Here is a 19,436-nt window from a genome sequence, read left to right as displayed (position 1 = left end):
TGATGGTGGTTCAAACAGTGAGAGATTGTATTCCTGTATTGAAAGTAGTGATTATATGTGCGGAAAATAGAACAATTACGAGATTAAACTATAATCAAAGTAACGAAAAAAACTTATTCTTACCATGTTTGGTATGTTTTTAAACTTTAAACTTCATAGACATAACAAAACATTGTGAAATTGTATGTGGTTCGTTGAAATAATACGCTTATCACGAATTTGTAATGGAATTTACATGAGTGTGCAACATTTATGACGTTATTAAGTTGTTTTAACGGGATCCTTGATGTCTTACAGAAAATATCTTTATCAAGTTTGGCTTTCTGTGGCGAATAGTATTTGTAGAGCGAGGAAAGTGTCGACATATAAATGCTCTTATGAACGGAACATAAAGAGAAGGGATGGAGAACAGCCAGATGTAACTATTCAAATATAATGCAAACTAAATAACCAAAATCGTTTAAGAAATTTAGAGTAATTGTTTAAAACGGAACTAGAAACTACCACTTAAAGTTTTAAGTTTTTCTGTTCTATGTCATTGGCGTTTACCCAGTGCCATTAAACCGAGTTTATGTTTAAACTTTTTGCTACTAATTATCTTCAAAGTTTTAAGACATTTGGTCATTTTATTGCAGAAACAGTGTACTTAGTTTATTTCGAAACCGATGTGGACACTTGCAGGTTACATTTTGTACGATTTGAATGAAAACAAAGTGATCTTCTTGGCATTTGGATATGATGTCTTTGATTAAATAGACGTATTTAACATACGTTTTATAGCAACTAATAAAGATGCAGAAATACTCCCCAATAAGATTAACCACAATCGATACAATTGTTTTAATATACCAAAAATGATAAATAGATGTCGAAAACAATGGTTCTTATAAAGGATCATGAGTTAAAATTGACTTAAAAAGATATTTGCAGAAAACACGATAGTTCTACCTAATAAGACGAAAGTAAATAACATTAAATCTTTTATTATTCACCAATCATTTAATATTTTTGCGCTTTCACCTTTTTAATACACCGTCACACTCTTGTTATCAGTAATTAATATTTTTCATAAATGCATTATTTTAAGTAGTTAAAGGTTAATCATTCAAAATTTATGTTTATTAAACATGTATATGTATTGATTTTAAACGAGAGTGTCACTTTAAGCTGATTTAATAATATTTATAATCGTATATTAAAAGTAATAATTAATAATTGATAACATTTGTATTTCTTAAAATGACGACATTTGCAAAAAGCGTAAAGCAAACCACAACATTGAAACCTGTTTACTCCATATTACGTTTGCCATCGGCAAGTATCCTATTCCGTCAAGTTGAGCTAAAATCAATTAACAAAGACATACTTGTAAAATGATTTCTTTTATCTTAAACCAATTATAGCAATCATAAGATAAACGAATCAAAGTAACAAATCACGGTCACAATCACTCGTAAATCAAACTAAAATGTTATTGATAACACAAGCTTAAGTTTTAAATACATAATGCAATTGTTAATATGTTCACATAATTTTGTATGTTTGATCACATATAACAGTTAGAAGTTAAATTATTTGGCAAGTTCTGACTTGCTCAATTAGTAGATACCATTTATAAATTTGGCGGTAACGATGAAATTTATTGCCGTTCATAACATAGGGGTTTCTCTCGAAACAAATAATTCTTATATATACAACGATTTGTAGATAAAAATGAATGCTGGACAACAACAAGCCACTAACATTGCCATTGCTGGACATAATTTGTTGCTACTTGGTGCTGCTGGCACCGGTAAATCTTTTGTTGTAAAAGAAATTTTTGATCGCTTGTCCCAGAGAGGTGTCAACGTTAAAGTAGCATGCTCAACAGGCATCGCATGCACTGTTTATTCCGATCACATGGCAGCTTGAACAGTGCACACATTTTCAGGACTTAGTGATGGTCGGTACAGTCCAAATGATATCAACACAATCCATGCCAACACTGCCCATTTCAAATATGTCAACCATAATCATGATAATGTGCAATGTATTATCGTTGATGAGTGTTCCATGTTGAGCAAAAGAACTTTTGAATTAATTATTGCTGTATGCAGCAGGAAAATATCAACAATGCAGCTTATATTTGTGGGCGATTTTTTTCAACTTCCCACGGTGGCAAATTTGCTTTATGAAGATGATGGTTAATACTGTTTTCAAAGTCCACAATTTGCTTCAATGTTCTCTCATAAAATTGTACTGAACGATAATGTGAGGACAAAAGATGAACAGTTAATGAAATTGATAACAGAAGTATTTTCTGGTGGCATTTCTGCTGACAGTGAGAAGTTTCTGGCAAGTTTGAAGAGGCCATTACCAGTTTACCAAGCAAGTGACAGTATTAAACTATTTGCAAAGAATGATCTGGTAGATGATTTCAACCGTACGAGCTTGCTTGATTATCCTGGAGATTTGTACCAGTTCAAGTCAACAGACTCCGAAGACATATCTGGGATTCGTACAATACCTGCCCCTGAAATACTTTGGGTAAAAGTTGGATGTCCTGTGATTTTGCTACAAAATTTATCCGACAAACTAGTAAATGGACTAGTAGGAAGAATTCATAGCATTAGTGTAGAAACTGGGCCTGTAGTGGAATTTGCGACGATTGGTGAAACTGTCAGTGTTCAGAAAGCTAAGTTTAGTGGTGAGTATTTTATCAATCTAGGTCGGTATTCATTAAACATCTTAAGCCTTTTCCTAACTTAAGTTGTTCATAGTTAAATTTAAAGAAATTTTCAGCTTTTTACTATAAAAATATTCAGCAAAGTCAATGTAAATAAAGTATTTCAGAAATTAATTATGTTTTCATATCTAATGACCAGTGAGATACTTAAAGCTGCACTCTCACAGATTGATCGTTTTGACAACTTTTTTATTTCTTGTCTTGGAATGAGCCAATTTTTGTGCAAATGTCTGGAAACCAGTGATATAAGACTGCTTACAAAAGATCTGATAACAGTTTTTCATGTTTGTGTTCAAAATTGATGTTTTATGACTAAAAGCATTACTTATGCCTTAAGAAAAATGCATTTTTCGGCAGCATCCCAAAAAAATTGAGATATTTTCTATTGAGAGTTATCTTATATGACTGAATTGAAGGCGTTGATGCAAAAATCAGCTGAATCTGAGACAAAAAATTGTCAAATTTGTCAATCTGTGAGAGTGCAGCTTTAATTTTGGAGTGTGACAAGTTGGGAAAATACCATTCCTGCTTTATGAATATTGACCCCTGCACACTTTAATCATACTTTACAGAAATGTTTAAGCATCAAATGCCTAATAATTAAATCATTCCTTTATAAAGTACATGGGGCTGATAAATGAACCAATATACCGAAAAGTAATAATATCAATTATTACAAGTTTATAATACTACAAAAAAATGATTGAAAAACAAACAACAGATTTGTACTAGTGATTAGTGATCATTGAAATCATATACAAGGTCATTCTTTTAATATTTGAGTATAATATGATACCATCACTTGCTTCGTCGGATGGTAAAAAAGAGATGCTTGACTTCACATTTTTACCGCCCAAAATGTAAATATTTCTTTCAATATTTCAGTTTTCAATCCTGCTTTGAATACGAATATTGCTGAGCGAGAGCAGTATCCACTGAAACCAGCCTTTGGACTGACCATACATAAGGCTCAAGGAATGTCACTGAACAGCTTTGTGAATTTTTACCCTTAAATATTTAAAAGTATTATGTAAAACAGACTTCGATTAATTTTAGCAACAAGTTTGTGCATATATTTTTCTTTTTATATGGTTCCGAAATTTAAATTGATGATTGTGCAAGTAAGGATCATTGGGTTTTCTCTTCACATTTTTATTTTGCCATCATATATAGTTTTTAAATAAAAATATCAAGAGAAACCCCTGTGAATATGATTTGTAAATGACTTTCTAATCCAATGTGTTTTACCAGTTCAAATTGTATAGGTAAACAATACGCTTATTATCCCATGAGGAAGGCAGAAGGGAAGTGGATATGAAAAGGATTTTTGTAATTATTGCCTGTTAATCATTTTTATTCTTAATTTTTATGTGGGCTTTCCAGGTATTGGTATCAAAGTTCAAATAAAGATAGATCTTTAAATTCATGAGAATTTATCAAATTGTGCTGTACACAAGAATCATAACTCTGGAACTTATAATTAATGTCCTTTGTTCATTTGGTCAGTGCTGAGCATATTTTACAAATGTTTTTATGTTTGTTCTTCAAACTTTATATACATATACATGTATATCTTATTAACAAGATGTTCTCTGCACAAGAACTGATTTTAAAATTTGAACAATTAATGCCCTTTGTATATTGTTTTCAGTCTTTATCACCTGCTGAAAAGCGATAGACTGTGACAGTGATCTAATTGTGATCATCTGTAGTGTATTAATGATATATTTCAGAGTAGAAATAGACTGCCAGGAAATATTCAGGCCTGGACAGCTTGGCATTGCCTTGTCAAGAGCTACCAACAGCCATGGGCTGCGTGTCATCAACTTTCACCAAAGATATCTCATTAAGCCTCCTGCCCTTATCACTGAATTCATGAGGAAAGAGTCAGCAGAGATCCTACAAAGTTTGACTTGCTGCCAGACACCAATATGGTAATTTAGGTTATGTCAAAGTATGTGTAGTAAGAGTTTAGAGTTATGTTAATTAAGAGTTTTACCGCGCTGAACCCAAATATAAAATATTTGAAAGAATGAAATCCTTTTAGGTTCATTATATCCCATAATATATACTAAATTTCAGGTTCAAAACTAGTTGAGATCTTCTTCCAACAGATGAAAATGAAAATAAACAAAAATCTGCCTTTACTGTGCTAATATTTTTGGCTGATACAGATTTTATTTCATTGAATTAGAATTAAAACAAGATTTTAGAGGAAATGTGAAAAATTGCATTGTATACAATGTTGAAGTCAAGAAAATTAAAATACATGATGTCTTAACCAGCTTAGACCCAGTCTAGCTTGCATGAAAGTTGAAATTCCTGGGTATGTCTCAAGTTTTAAGTTTTGAAGTCAAACAGCTTAAATGTAACCATATTCAAGATAGATATTAATTATTGGAATCTTAACATGCTAAATTGTTAATCAACTTACATTCCAGTATAACAGGCCCAGGTGCAGATTACCATAGGAGTCAGGTATCAACAGCTCCAGGCCGGGATGACCAAGCGCGTCACGTAGCAACAGGTCCAGGTGGGGATGACCAAGCGCGTCAGGTAGCAACAGGTCCAGGTGGGGATGACCAAGCACGTCACGTAGCAACAGGTCCAGGTGGGGATGACCGAGCGCGTCACGTAGCAACAGCTCCAGGTGGGGATGACCAAGAACGACACATATATCCCGAAATACACACTGCTGTATAAAAAAGGTAATACAACTAATAACAAAAGGGTATGGTACCAAGCGAGATATTAGTCATGTTACATAAAACTTCTTTGAAGCATACAAGCTGAAAATTAAGCGTTAATATGGTAGCGTTGGAGCAGTTGATCCAGCATTAGCTTTTTTTGACACACTATTCTGTCATATTATGATATTATTGATCAATGGCACCATTAAGTACAATCCCTTTTTCCCCCAAACTCTGTTGATAAACTTTCATAGCATGTAACATTTCCAAATTTAACACATCCTCAGCCAAATAGTTTCTCATTTTTAGTTGAGAATCAGGAAAAAGATGTTCGTTAGTTAGTTTTCTGTGAATTTGCAGTCCATTTTGTTGGTCCCAATGAAAAAAGTCAATAAACATTTGCCATTGTATTTCAAATTTGCTTGGCAAGGTGAGTACTCTAGTACTTTTTTTGTGAATGCCACTTTTGAGAATATTGTTTCTAATTTTCTTAAGGACGTGGGATATATCCATCATGAAAATTACAGGTTGTGATGTGCATGGACTTGAAGATATAAACGACTTTCGTTCAGTACCAAGGCAAATGTGCATAAATGAACGGTTTGATTGAGCCCCATCCATGCATGTGAACAGAACTTTAAATCCAGGTATGCAGGTGGGCAACTGCCTTCCAAAACAGTGCATATATCTCTGAAGCTTGGACAGTGTCAGTCACAAAAAATGCCAAAGGGAATCTGAATCCATTCAGTCCTAGGAAAAGCAGCTGTAGAACATGTGTTCCCATTGTCATATTGCTGGATCCTTTTCGCAACTTGTTGCACATGTCTCCTTCTTCACTTAAGTCTGTGAATCCAGAAATTTCAAGGACATTCCCATTCTTTTCCAACTGTATAACTGTAGGTTTTGTACAGAAAATTCACTTCGATCTCACTACATTTTATTGGTTGGATTCGGGATAATAACCTAAAATTATAATGAAGTTATATGTAATAGATCATGTTCAAGGCCTGGTTTATGGAATGTTTGGCATGTTAATTCCCTGCAGTACATGCTGCTGGGCTCGGTGTGTTCCCACTTTCCCAACCGCTATTTTTTCCTATAAAAATTGAAGTTGGTGTTGGGGGATTTATTGTTTGCTGTAACAATAGAGTTGATAGGTGGTAATTGACAAAAGTTGCTATACTGTGCTGAAAAAGTTGTGTTTTTAAATTTGAGAAAGTTGTACTGAAATTTCATAAAATAACACAAATATAGAGCTGGTTTTTATTTGCCAGAAATGCGAAAAGGCCCAGGCAATGATATGTTAATGGCGGAAATTTGTAAGAATTCTTTCAAGATTTTTTACCCATATTTGCTCAAATTGTATAAAAGAATGCTTGATAACGCAGAATACCCGTTATCGTGGGGAGAGGGTAAAATAGCACCAATTTTTAAAAGTGGTAACCCGAGTGAATCAAAGAATTATGGGGCATAACGTTAAGTAACATAGTAAGTAAGGTGCATATCAGATACTCTTGAAGAGAATGACAAAATGGGCTATCAATAATGAAAAAATAAATAGTTGGCAATTTGGTTTCCAGAAAGGAGAATCAAACGTTGATTGTATATGTGTCTTGGTTTCTACCATTGCTACAACTCTATGATAAACAAAATGATAGTGAAAAACTGCATTGCATTTTTGTTGACTATGACCTAATACAAGAAAATGTAAGCTCTAAAATAATTATTTCACTTAAGGAAATGTTTATATAAGAATAATAACTGGAATAAAACACAAAAGCGATAAGCACAGCAAGCTTCATAGTCTATGCATAATCTGTCAATTGTATTCAGCCAATTGCAGTTACCTATAAAATAATTCATTTTTTCCATAGCCTAGTGGCACCAATACCTTACTATTTAGCATAAGTATGCGGTTTTCACGACGGCAAAGATGTTGAACTGACACATACCAAAATAATTATGTGTGTAACAATCAATGTTTTTATAAAGTTTATATTGCGAAATAGGAATGATTCCAATGAAAATATAAAATTGCTTTATCAAACCTAAGAATTTCATCCCATAATATACAAACAGAAATAGGTAGATATACTAATACTAACCGGCAAGAAAGAATATAATTATTGTAACATGAGTGTGACTGAGGTTGAATACCATTTTCTTATAGTTTGCCAAAAACACATAGAGCTTCGGAAAAAATATTTTAATAGCTTTTACTGTAGCAACTTACAAAATTCGAAAACATTACGATTTCTAAATGCCTTAATTATATTTGCATGTTGTAACAGAAATAGAAGTTAAATGGGTTTTTATCATCTTTGTAAACGTGTACTTGTACTACTGATTTTCATTCTATGTAATTTGTGTATGGCTATGATGTTGTCACAACATTAATGCTCATAACATTTATCTTATGTTATGATATTTTATATTTCTGTCATTTACCAATATGAATCTTTAATCTGAATTATTATTGTTAACCTTACATATTGACAATTTGTATTTTATCTATACACAATTTAAGAAACATTGAACACAAATGACAAAAATATTGTTATATTCTAGAATAAGTATGAATTTAAACCGAACGAAACAAGATTTCTGAAATTAACCACAGTGAAATTATATACTGCAAGAACATTTGTACAAGTTTTTGTGTGTAGTTCTTTTTTTTGTTGAATAGTATAGAAAATACAGGTAAATTTGATGTGCGAAGAGATAATTGGTGAAAATTGGTAGGTGCGTAAATGGGAACAAACCCTGGGCTCATAGAGTTGGTCCTAATTGCCTTAGTATTGTTAATTGGCTTACTGGCAACTGGGGCTATTTGGGTTGACACTTTTACAATAGATAATCTCATTATTCCTCTGTAATATGACTTCTTCTTTTATAAACAATATGAACATGAACATGAACATAATTTTATTCGACGTATACCAACAAGGTACATAGTCATACAATATAAATACATTTATATAACGTGAATTCAACATGTCACATAATACAGATTCGATACAGGCAATGTCTATACGTAGATATGAATAATTGTCCATAGGTAAAAAAAAATATATGCAAATGATAAAACATGAGGATGAGCTGATATAAACTAATCACTATATGTAATGGAAGTTCTATGTTTAAGAGCTTCTTTTATATATTTGGATAATTTAAATACAGTATTTTTGTTGTCTGACTTAAGCAGTTCTATAAACTTGTACATGCTTGGTCTGATATAAAAATATTTTTTAATGTATTTCCTTCTGATGTCATTATAACAAGGACATATTAATATGAAATGAAATTCATCTTCTAGATCATTTGAATTACAAAAAGTACAATAACGTTCATTTCTAGGAATGTTGTTATTAGTATATCTACCGGTGTGGATCCTTAATGAATGAGCAGACACTCTTAATCTAGTAATATAAAATCGTAAGTCATGCGGTAGAATGTTCAAATATTGTTCAAGGTCTAATGTAGTTTTAATATTATTATACAGGTTTAGAACACTACTTCTAGCTTTGTCATTACCCCATGTTTGCTTAAATGTATCAATTAATGTGTCTCTGAATAGACTGACAATTGTATTAACATTATATAGCTGTGGATTATCAAACACATATGCAAAGCCATGTTTGCTTAGAATATCTTTAACATCAGTAACCCAATTATGTTTACCATTTTGACAGTCTTTAACAGACATATTATATATTTCCTTGATTATAATATTATCTGTTTCAATAACTTTGAACCAATACTTTAAAATTCTAATATATCGTAATACATACAGGGGATAACGGCCTAGTTCCCCGTATATAGCACAATTGGAAGTATTAATGCGTACATTTAAGATTCTTTTACAAAACTTTAAATGAATGCGCTCGATTTCTTTTGAATTTCCAAATCCCCAAACCTCAGACCCATAACCTAGTATTGAGCCAACGAAGGCATCAAATAATTGACAACTAACTTTTGGCTTGATATTATACTTATTGCAATTAGCCAATAAAACATTTAGTGCCTTAAGAGCCTTTCCAATTATGTGTTCTTGATTCCTGGCAAATGTGCCCGTGTAATTGAAAACAGTTCCCAAATAATTGAAGTCGCTAACAACTTCAATCCAATTATTTTTATATAGAAACTTTCATTTCTGAACAGACCACCTCTTTTACGAAATACCATGGCTTTTGTTTTACTTGTATTAACCTCTAGACTCCATTTATTACAGTACACTTCTAATAATGACAGTGACCTATTGATATCTTCAACTGTGTTGCCTAGTATAATCATATCGTCCGCAAACAATAGTAGTATAACTATAAGGTCATTAATAGTGAGGCCTGAATTCATATCTGCTTGTAAAAATAGTTCTAAATCATCTAAAAACAAGGAAAACAAAACCGGAGACATGACTTCACCCTGCCTCAAGCCTATGGCATACTCGAAAAAGTCAGAATAGTTATTTAACACCTTAACAGCCGATTTTACTTTTTCATACATATCTTTAACAATTCGTAAAACTTTACCTTTAATACCGGTTTTATACATTTTTAGCCATAACGCATTTCTGTAAACGCAATCAAAAGCCTTTTTAAAATCTACAAAAACACAATAGAGACGTTTATTTTCGTTAAGAAATTTTTGTATAATACTCAATAAAACAAACTGAGCATCAACTGTTGATCTACCTTTTCTAAAACCATATTGGGCGTCTGATATAACATTCGCTTCATCACAGAAATATATTATTCTTTTGTTTAGTATCGTCGTAAACAGTTTTGACATACAACTAACTAGGGTAATGCCTCTATAGTTATTTACATCGTTTTTAGCTCCCTTTTTATGTAAGGGTATAACGATTCCTTTAGTCCAGCTTTCGGGGAAATAACCACTGTTTAAAATAGCATTAAACACATCGCACAAATGTAAACCCAAAATATCTATAGATTCTATGAAATATTCATTTAACAAGGCATCTGGCCCACAGTACTTGTTAGTTTTAATGTTTTAACAGCAGCATTTATTTCAGCAACTGTTATATCTCCGTCCAATAACGGTTCGAAACTCTCACATGTATTTGTAAAATCATTATTTCTAACAAAATCTTCGCCTTCACCATTTTCAGTTTGTAATATATCATCACTCAATTCTGAAAAATATTTGGTAAAATCTTGCAACAAAATATCAGCACTGCTGTTTGTTTAGCTTTTTTAAAATATTTCCAAAAGGCCTTAGGATTAGAAAATCGTAATTGCTCAATACATTTGCCTTGGGCAACTTTAAACAACTTTCGCTTACGCTTAACGAGCTTTTTATAAACATTTTTCAAGGTACACATTTGTATTCTATTTGTGTTCGTTTTACAATTGTTATACATGTTCACAGCGTCCGAGTAATTACGTTTTGCCGTTATACAATCGTCATCAAACCATTGTTTGCTATTACAATGTGAATTGTCGACAAAACAAGTTTTCTCTTTAAATATATAATCCTTTTTAAACAAGGGATCAGCAATACTGTGAATGGTCTGTGTAAAGTTATGTATTATATTATCAATATCTGATCTATTTTGTATATTTACATTTTCCGTTAATGTGTTAAACACAGGTAATTTAGATATTAACCCCGCTCTATATTGATCTTTTAGTTCATCACACCATACCTGCTTAACAAAATTGCACTGCGTTTTACTTTTGTCGCAGAAAGAATAATTAATTTTTATCGAAAACGTTAGTGGACAATGATCACTCCATTCATTGAATGGACACATACTAAATCCGATAATATCATCAAAATTGAATTGCTTACACAACAGGTAATCAATAACAGACGACCCATTTCTCGATGCAAAGGTAAATGACCCACAATTATTATCATTGCCAATTCGGCCGTTACAAATACGAAATCCCGTGGATTTGCAAAGATCAAGAAGCCGTAAGCCAAATGTATTACAATGTTTGTCTAGAGAGGCCCGAACTAGGGGTACGTCTACAATATAGTCATCATTATTAATATCATTAGTAAATCTATCATACACAATAAAATCACTTCTAACTCCAACTCGGCTATTCCAATCGCCGACCAAACACACAGTTCCAATTCGGTCAAAATCATAAATGTCATTTTGTATCACATCAAAAAAGTCAATGTTTACTACATCATAAGCCGGTGAACCTTCACACCATAAATAGACAGCACACAGATAAACATCAGTATCTAGATTGAAAAAATATTTGTCTAGTTTTAACCATATAATACTATCGTTATGATTTCGTACAATATTAATACCGGGCTTAAGTGTGTCTTTATAATAAACAGCAACTCCGCCAGAACAACGCTTAGCTTTACGATGATGAAAATTTCGGAAAAAGTTATGTGAAACATACCCAGAAATGTCAATTTTACTATTCCTATTAGTCCAGGTTTCATACAAAAACACAATATCCCCACTAGTAACAATATTTACAAAGTCATCGTTTTCCTTCTTATCATCAGTCAGTCCATTCACATTCCACGAAAGCACCTTCAATATATGCATTAGCTATCAATTTTGGTATTTGACAATGAGAATTAATTTTAGTTAACTGAAAGTTTAATCAATTAAAATTTTCACATATTATTACTATTTATTTATTTATTTTATATATATATATATTATAATGCATAATTAGAAAATACATCCCTGATTAAATATTTAAATTATAAACATATATAATTAATAATAGAACAAATATAACTCTGAACTTATCGCGTCCATCAACACAGAAGAAAATCAAGCACTTGAGATTGATTTTCCTGAAGGATTTGACCTGGGAACCATGAGACAAGGGCTAAAAGTTGAAAAAGAAGTAACAACTTCACACAAACGATTGAATGAAATTGTTACTTCCATTGATGAAACAAAATTGCAATTTTTCACAAAAAAGCTGCTGGTAAAATTGGGAATATTTGCAAAAAGCCTCCTGGATAAAGAAAGTAATTAAGCTTAATCAACATTTTACAGTTTAGTCCATAAATATAATACCAGTGCAGAATATAGAATGCACTGTTGGATTCTGTTTGAAGAAGACAACTTCTCAGATGAACACATGATTATCTGTTACGGAGTACTTGAATTTGTATTTTTTTTTACATCAAGCAAAAGGTTGACTTGCTAGGCATTAGTTCTGGACATGTGTCTAGACGGTATGTTACAACTTCGTCACATGCAAGGGTACGCTATGTTGCAGGTTACTGTGTGTCAAAACTGAGGAAAAAATATGTTGATGCCAAGAAGTCAAAATTGTTTTCAACATCAGAAGAGGGTCATAATTTATATCATGAAGCAAAATGCAAAGTGAATATAATCAATATGTTGAAAGAGGATGAACATTACTTAAATGAACATTCTCAATATCCTGAGTCATTGTTGGATAATCAAAGAATACAATAGGTTTCACGCTCACTGATAAATGTATCAGACAGTTTGTATCAGTTTTTCATATCCTTAACAGAATCTCTGTTACATCTCATTATTTATGAGAATTTGCTGAAGTTTGGAAAAGACTTGTATGCCAAATGCTATGAGCAAGTTTATAAGAATGAGAAACTGTGCCAAAACTTCATTGATATTGTTTCAAAGGGATATTCTAGTGAACGTATTCAAAAAATGGATGCAAGTACTAATGAAAGCTTTTATGTAGGTGATATCCTTGATGATATTGTGTTAGAATCATCACAGATACTTATTGTATATACAGAACTTGTGAACAAGTTTCTGCGAGTGCTTGTAGCTCAGTTTAGAAAAGATGTGAAATCATCTTGTAAATTAGATAAAAGAATGGCACATCGCAAACAAATAAAGGTGTCTACATCCGGGAAAAAGCTCAAGCTAAAACAAAAGCAACCCTCTCCAAGCCTTCCGGTGCCTTGAAACATAAGAAATCTAGCAAAGGTCAGACGAACCTTGCGGACGAGGAATCAGATGAAGATAAACATGAACGTGCTAAAAGATTGAATCGTAGTCAATCATAGAAAGATAGTGACAAAGGTTCAAGTGATTAATCTTGCGAACAAGAACCAAAACCAGGGCCATCAAATGAACAGTGTGACACTCTGAATGATAGTGAAATGTGCCCAAAGTGTAATGCACACAAAGATGATGAGTTTATACAGTGTGACTCTTGTAATGCTTGGTGGCATCGAAGATGTGCCGGGTAACAACACCACAAAAAGTGGTGTAAATATCAAAAAGACAATGTGCAATGGTTTTGTAAAGAATGCACATGAGCATGAAAAAATTATCTACTTGTAATAATTATTTCATTGTTCTGTGAAAGCAGCGATTAAAATTTGCCATACAGCCTAGCCGGAATGAAAGAATATAGAAAATATTTTTTCGGGCTAGTAACACTTCTCAATTTTCTTATTAACTATGAAGTGTCAGGCATGAGTGTTTTTTTATTTGAATATAGACATTCATGCATGTGCTTTGAAATTTCTAACACGGTAAAAGGGCAAACATTCATTAATGCTTATTTATTGTGAAAGTTTTATGTGCTGAAAATATATAAAGATATGGCTGTTATTTGTTTTCATGGTCTCATATGCTCATATCTGTGTTTACTCTTTCTGATAAATTTATGTCAATGCACAAACTGAAAAAAAACTAATGTGCATGTTCACTGTATTGTGTTTTTTATTTTGCAAATAAGGTTCCCAGATTCAAAAGTGTCATCTTGTGGGAGCGGCGAAGTCATCAAGACCTTTGACCTACTAACCCAAAAAAGTTCAACTCGTCTACTTAACATAACCGTTATGTACATACCAAGCTTGAAGACTGTTCACATAAAGTAGTTTGGTCACCTCGACTTCGTCTTTTTACTAATGGACCCCAAAACAATAGTGGTCATCTACTGACCATATGACCAATGTGTATACCAAGTTTTATAATTGTGAACAAAGTCGTTTATAAGTAATTCATAAACAAACGGATGATTATTCCAAGAGCAAAGCTGGTAATGAATTTCGAAAATATTTTGAAAAAAAATCAAACTAATCTTCTAAAATATATCGGGGGGTAGAAGCATCACCCAAATCAACTGATGTATATAGACAGTTATACATGTCAATGGCAGGGGCGCAGCGTTAAGGGTGGGGAGGGGGTCTTAGGTGGGCACTCTTGTTTGTCAATTTTATGGACATATATTGTAGAAAAACAACAACAACACAATGCACCATTTGATAACACACATAGGCAAAATGTTCAAGGGTGTACCTTTACCTACCCACATTTATACTACATGTTTTGATTCAAAAGTGTCACCCCTTTACACCAAATAATGGCAAATTCTGGACCACCTATGGTCTCACCACACCTTAAGCATGTATAAAGGCAAGATTACATAGGCATAGGGGTTTTTCTTTTTCTTTCCCCTATATATTAATAAAAATAGGATATAAATCGAGAGAAACCCCTGTGCAAGACACTAATACAGTATTGATCAATATTTAATAAAACTACAGCTGGCCAGTAGCTACTGGTATGTATTTCTCTTGAGTTATGTAAATCACTATATTATATTGCAATAATTTACTATTATATTTAGTAAAACTGGTAAAATTTTAGTGCATTTGTAAATCAAAATATCGAGAGGGACCTGACTTGCGGGGAAATAAACAATCACATTAATCACATTTGTAACCTTTCTGTACCAGATATGGATGTTACAAGATGTTAAATAAACTTACCAGTTCACCAACATATAGACGAGAAAATCGAAGAACACTCAATAAATCGGATTTACAAAAATACAAGGGACAAACAAAGTTTGTTTTGAAAACACCGCCGATACAAATTTTGACAGCTCTTATGTTAGCCCGGCTTACGCTACCAAAATGTACCAGCGCGTTTAGCACATTGGGAACCATAATGTTTACGGCGGTGTTTTTTTACAATAGCCAATAAATTAAAGATTATTTTTTTCGAGAGAAACCCCCGTGGTTCATAACCTGGGCATTTCTTTTCGTACCTTGTTGCTATGCTAACAGAATAGGACATTAAATAAAAGTAAACAATTTAGTATATTATTCATTATTTGAATCACTTTTAATCTTAAGTTTACTTACGTTAATATCTTTGTTACCCTTAATCAGTTGAACTTAATGTGAAAAATACAAAGTAAGTAACAAAACAATTCTTTTTTGATTACACGTATACTTGGTTTAAAACCCCAGTAAATTTACATTTTGCTGACCGTTCCATGGCGGTCCATAACACTCCTTGATAAACGACCCTAGATTGTTTATATTATATATGTATTGTCTTGTTTACTGAGTTTTGTACCGTTCTTCCATGTTTCTGGTTTGTGATTGTTTGTTTTTGTGTTCTATGTCTTTGGCGAATACCCTGTGCTTTTGAACGGGGTTTATGTTTACACCTTCGACTACTGAGCTTGTTTATGTAGATTTCATATACATATTAACAACCTGATCAGAAAAATGTTTATTACATGGCTTTGATCTCGCCAATATAGTTTACAGTGCAAGGATAATTGTCTTTTTTAGTTTTTGCATATACATATACGATATTAATCAATGGTAAAACCTTTAGTTATATACACAGAGTTGAAAAAAACGTTAGGGAAACATCCATTTTTAAAGTTACAATTCATATATCTTTTTACTGGCATCAGCATATAATATTTAGGTTAAATAGTTATGCATCATGCCACAAAATTAGATCAGAACAGGTTAAAACAAAAACAAATTTTGGCTCTTAGCATCTTAACAGCATTAATATCATTTCAATGCAATAAAAATAACAGTAAGTAGCTATCAATATATCTAATGTCTGAAACCGGATTGATCACCTTTTCGTAACATTTTTGCTTGTGCATAGATAGCTTGGGTTAAGGTGTAGAACTTTCCTTTGTGTGGCGATTAGATTGTCCTGAAAATGACATCGTTCTTAAATGTCACATATGCCGGAGGAAATTTGCTCACAGTGCACATCCTTATGCGCGTTGTACCTTTGTTTAGATATTGAGATTGTTTTCAAACATTTAACTACGGACCAATACTGTAAATTAACAATTCGACTAAACAAGTTAAAAACAGCGATGACAACAATGTCATGTAGATACTTACTTGAGAATGAATGTATTCACTTGAGGACGCAGAATGAGAATGAAATATATAAAAATAGATATATTGGCCATGATGTTTACCTTTTTGTAAAACAAGGCATATCAGTGTTCCATTTATTACTGACAGTGTTGCAATTAATATTGCCCCCAATCGTTATTAAGATTGCTTTCAAAATATATGCATACAAATCAGTAAGTGGCATCGTTCTGTTTCCGCCGGCGACGAAGACTCAAGCAAGACTTGCTCCGTAAACTTCGAACAATGTTTTTGTTCAGTTTCTACACCTGAAATAAAAGTGTCCAAGCATATAGACTAAGCAAAATTTAAGTAATCCTCGTTTAGATTTGTAACACTATTAATAGATTAAATAATAATTTAGATTTGATAAATCATAAGATTGTCTCATTTAATTTCTTTTTCATATTTTTAATTAAAATGTAAGCCTACTTTATTCTATTTATCGTCATTTGTAGATATATTTTGTGAAAATAATTCTAAATAAACCAAATTATTAACCGATAGTTGCACAACTGAAGATTATCATTATGCCTTTTACATTGGACACCAAGTAATAAACGCAATAAATAACCAATTCAATTCTTATATTTACACAGCAAGATATTTTCTATCCTTACAAAAAAATTGAGTCGAATTTGTGATAGAATGAAATTTTTGAATGGCTGTTTGAACAACCGCATTGACGACAAAGCGAATGACGTCTTGCTTTTTCGCAACAACTCGTGGTAAAACGAGCGTGCTCGTATACGTCTCTAGACAAAACATTATGCAGTCAAAAAGATGTTTGCGGCGTATTTTGTAGCCATGCCTAGAACCACATGTTTTTAATTCAGATTAAACAGTCTAAAGAATGTCTTTCACCGTAGCAAAATTTATGCGAAAAGCTACAGAAACAAGCTCAGTAGGAAAAAGTTACATAAACCCGGTTTAATGGCACTGGATAAACGCCAAAGACATAGAACAAACAATCACATAGAAGAACAGCACAAAACTCCACAAACAGCACACTGCATACATACTATATACAAATAAATTAGGTATGATTATCAAGGATTGTTAGGTACGGCGTTGGAACGGTAAGTAAGTGCAAGATGAGTGTAAATATAGTAATTTTGAACACAATTTAAAATATGTTCCATGATCGTTTACCAAATTCCTCTACTCCCCAAAAATAGCATGCCCGTTGACATTGTCATTTTCCCCTGAATAAGTGATGATCCAAAATAAACAAGACAGAATATAATACGTGTTTAGCCTATGTATTTCCTATCGTTTAATGTTAATGCCAAATGTGTTTGTATTGCCCATTTCTCTAAACGGCAATTTTCATACTCGGTGACGGCAGAGAGAGCCTTGAAAATGACGAGGTTAGAATATTTTAAACTTCTAGCACACCGGATAGGCATTTCCGGTGAATTCACCCGTACTGGAAAATTCCATCTGGCACTCCATGTCAGATGAGTCCTGAGCTGTGACGTTATACTTTTACCTTTATGTAACCATACTTATAAGATTTCAATAGATGAATTCCATAAACTTTAACTTGACAAAACAAAACAAAACAACCCTTAAAAGACGTCATACTGAAGAAACTTTTTGATCTATGACGTACTAAAATTACTGTGCGTCATGACGTCAATAATCATCAACGCACGCGCTTTTTTCGTGAAATGTACAAAAATGCGCTCTTCTTTGAAGGTGATACCTGCAAATGCCACTTTTTACACCCACATAATTTCAGCTGTGTAACCTGGTCTTTCAAGGTCTCACTTTGAAGGACAACATCTTTCACAACATCACCACCTCCCTGTGAACGACTTGGTCCACCGTCTTGGGCTTGAATCAAAAAATGTTGTTGGCCTTTTCAAACCTACTCTTTGTATTATCTCGGTGTTTTTGTCCTTCAGCATGATTATGCATTTGTTTTACTCCATTGTTTGCACACTGAATTGGGTTGCAACACAAAATCAACTATATTCAGAGTTTTGGTCTTTCTTAAACAATGATCCAAGTTGATGTCTATTAACATCTGTTTGTCATCCAGGCACTTTTGAATTTTGTGCGTCCATGTGACATTTTTGTTTGTCACAGTTTGTGACTACAGATTGATAGACCTATAATGATAGTGGTATCAGTTAGTCTCATACAGATGCAAGTTATAACATATATGTAAAAAAATCATAACACCCACTTTCAGACACCATCAATGAAAACTTCTAGACTTTGAAATTTACTTGCAATCTTCCAGATAGATTTTAAGTTTCACAAATCTACTTCATTGCAGTGACTGCTTTGTCACATGTAGAATGTATGAATAGGCACTATTAACTGTAAGAATGGATAATTCAATTATAAAAGTATTTCATGAACTATATATGCATATATTATTTTCATAATTATTATTATTATAAACATAATTATAACTAGTATTAATATTATTAATTTATTATTATTAATAATAATTTTAATATCATTTCCGTAACACTACTATCACTGCCGTTACAATCCCACAGGTTACGGAAATGAGCGTTACGGTAATGATTTATTATTATATGTACCCCCTAAAGGGCCCCACCATGCTTTCAACAATAAAAAATGTCATGTATTTTCGAGGTATGAAATGAACAAAATACTTGACGCTAACATGTAAATGTAATTAAACCTCTGTTGCATGCAAATGGTAAACGGTTATGATACGTCTTAAGTGTACGCAAAAAGTAGTTGTGTACGCAAAAAGAAGTTGACTTACCGATCCATAACTCGGAAGGACTCTTCATCTGTTCATGAAAATGCCTCTGAAAAATTTCGAAACAATGTGTGACGTTAAAAAGTATAAGAATCCAAGGAAGGCAAAATAAGCAAACAATTATTTT

At 32.7% G+C, this 19,436-nt stretch overlaps 1 pseudogene; it reads right to left on the bottom strand.

The window, feature by feature from the left end:
- Positions 1–5,601: 5,601 nt before the first annotated feature.
- LOC128207752 (uncharacterized) overlaps positions 5,602–19,436 on the bottom strand; it is a 30,738-nt pseudogene continuing 16,903 nt past the window's right edge.

Source organism: Mya arenaria, chromosome 11 (genome assembly GCF_026914265.1).
Source record: "Mya arenaria isolate MELC-2E11 chromosome 11, ASM2691426v1".
Taxonomy (NCBI): domain Eukaryota; kingdom Metazoa; phylum Mollusca; class Bivalvia; order Myida; family Myidae; genus Mya; species Mya arenaria.
This window is presented reverse-complemented; position numbering and strand designations above follow the sequence as displayed.